General features: G+C 39.7%; 1 protein-coding gene across 1 annotated transcript in view; it reads right to left on the bottom strand.

Annotated features, from left to right (window-relative positions):
• The window catches only part of trpm4a (transient receptor potential cation channel, subfamily M, member 4a), a 72,465-nt gene that overhangs the window by 53,758 nt on the left and 16,207 nt on the right, over positions 1-2,500 (bottom strand). The window lies entirely within an intron of this gene.

Here is a 2,500-nt window from a genome sequence, read left to right as displayed (position 1 = left end):
TAGTTGTCATAGACTGTGTTGCATACTTGATTGCTCTATTGCTGACAAAAATGTGTTATTGTAAGTCGCTTTGGATAAAAGCGTCTGCCAAATGACGTGATGTAATGTAATGTAATGTAATGTGCGAGGAGGGAGGAAAAGGTGATTACGTCTAGGTGTTTAAAATAATACCAGGGACGCGAAAAATAGCAATCAGGGGACACGGCTGCAGCTCAACTCCTAAGATGTAAGATAGGGTTTTAAAGAATATGTCCCAAAATGAACATAAACTCTACATTGGGACAGATTTGTGACAGTCTGGCTTTAGAATAATGGAGCCTGTGCAGCACCTTGACTTGTATGAGACCCAGCTGAGCACATGATGTAGTAGATCTAACCCTATCAACTGCTCCAGCCCACAAATCATCAGAGAACTCAATACCTAGTTCCTCCTCCCAAGCTGATTTAGCTTTCACAACAGATTTATTATTAAATGACATCATGGAGGAGTAAATCTGAGATATAAGTGATCTCTGATCGAGTGAAAGATGAAGAAATTCCTCCCAAGGGAGCAGAGTTGGTAAAGAAGGGAAAGAGCGGAACTGAGAGGTTACACAGTGACGTATCTGAAAATATCTGAAGAGATGTGAACGTGGCAAAAGTCAAATTGACTTGAAAGGGATAGAAAAGTGTCACGGTCAGATACAAAAATGGAACCCAAATGCACGACACAGAGGCAGAGTGTAAAAATCAAAGTCTTCACTAAAGTAATGAATCAGAGAACAAAACAAACGGGAAACAGTCCAAAAGAAATGGAATGGGCCTGGAGATAAGCTGAGGAGCTGATTAGGGAATGAGTGAGTGGGCTAATTAGCAGACAGGTGAAACTAGTGAGGGGAAGACAGGCAGGTGGGAGTGGCTGGGTCTGAAATGACAGCAGAGTTAGAACAAAACCAATAATAAACTAAATGAATGAGTGAATGCAAAATAATAACTAAAAGAATGATTAAATCCAAAACCATGACAGAAAAGTAGGAAATATGTTATCCTGAAATAAATCACAAAAGGAGGTGATTCCTTTGGATTTCCATAAAGAAAAGGGAGAGTCTAAAGAAGCAGGAGATAGATGGTTAGAGGTTAGAGGACCTAAAGTTGAGGCAGAAGAGAAATTGAAATGACGTCAGAATTGATACCAGATTTGAAGAGAGGACAACTGGGTCTTTTGTATAATGAGAGAGAGAAATTGGATAATCGGAGGAACATAAAAGGGCAGAAAGAGATGTAGTAGATGAAGACACGGCTATCTTTGTTCTCAGCTGAGCTGGCCTGCTCACACAGAGCTACAGCTATAGAAACAAGTCCTCAGTGTGTGAGGACATCTAGACTGACTCCAGGCTTTTCTCTGGAGAACTTGGTAATCGTAGGAGTAGGAATCAGCTCCATGTACTCAGAAGAAGTCTGTGCAGTAGGGCTACTGTGCAGTAGGAGTACTGTAGGGCTGCTTTCCGACCATTCTTTTCATTTCTGGGTTAATCTGTCATTATTTTCTTGATCAAACTATTAGTTGTTTGGTCTATAAAATGTGGATCAGTGTTTCCCAAAATCCAAGATGACGTCCTCAAATGTCTTGTTTTGTCTAGGTGCCAAGTGAGACTCACTCAAATGACCCTCTTCACACTCTCTCACACCTTTAAAACATTTCAGCTGGAAACATGCGACAACGGCAGCCTACTGTTTTATTTTTGCACGATTTGAGCATTATACCTGCGTGTGCCACTTGTCATAAATAGCTTACAAACTGTCGCAGTTGGAAACCTCAAAGGAGGGCAAACAGTAATATAGCCTATTAACTTCTTTAGCCTAATTAAAAGGCCCATCCCAAAATTGCCCAAACTGTCCAAAATGTAAATCCTGGCTGTGTTGTTGTGTTGTTGTGAATCATTCTATCTGAATAGATCTTCTTACTTAGGCTACATATTCTACCCATTATGTTGTTCGTTGTTTAACAACAGACGGTCTTGTTCATTGACACGCGGTTTAAATTATGTTACTCTGTAGACCAGTGGTGACCAATTTGGGGCCCGCGGGCCAAGTTTGGCGCGCGCTCTGATTTTTTATCCAGAATGCAACTCGGGCAAGTTATCAGATATCTGAGCATTGATTGCAAAGGGTGGACAAGCTTTTTCATGTGGTGACTTTGTGAAACAGTGTCTGAATGTGGCTGCGGATACTGTGTTCACTCCTGAGATTGCATCCTTGCAAATTGTCATGGCAAATTGTTTACAAAAGATGGACAATAAAGCTGATTTTCAAAGTACCTTGAGGATTTTTCAAGTTGTGAATTAAGTCAAATTTCTCTCTTGATTACAAAGGTGGAAAATACAACTGTTTTTAACTGGGTGTTTACGGATTAAATGTTTAAGCTCCCCACAAATGCACATGTTTTTTTTAAATATATATAACCAATTGCAAATTATTACAATTACCAAACAGATAAAAAGTAGATTATTATATTGAAATG

The sequence above is a fragment of the Poromitra crassiceps genome (assembly GCF_964638095.1).
Source record: "Poromitra crassiceps genome assembly, chromosome: 13".
NCBI classification, from domain to species: Eukaryota; Metazoa; Chordata; class Actinopteri; order Beryciformes; family Melamphaidae; genus Poromitra; species Poromitra crassiceps.
This window is presented reverse-complemented; position numbering and strand designations above follow the sequence as displayed.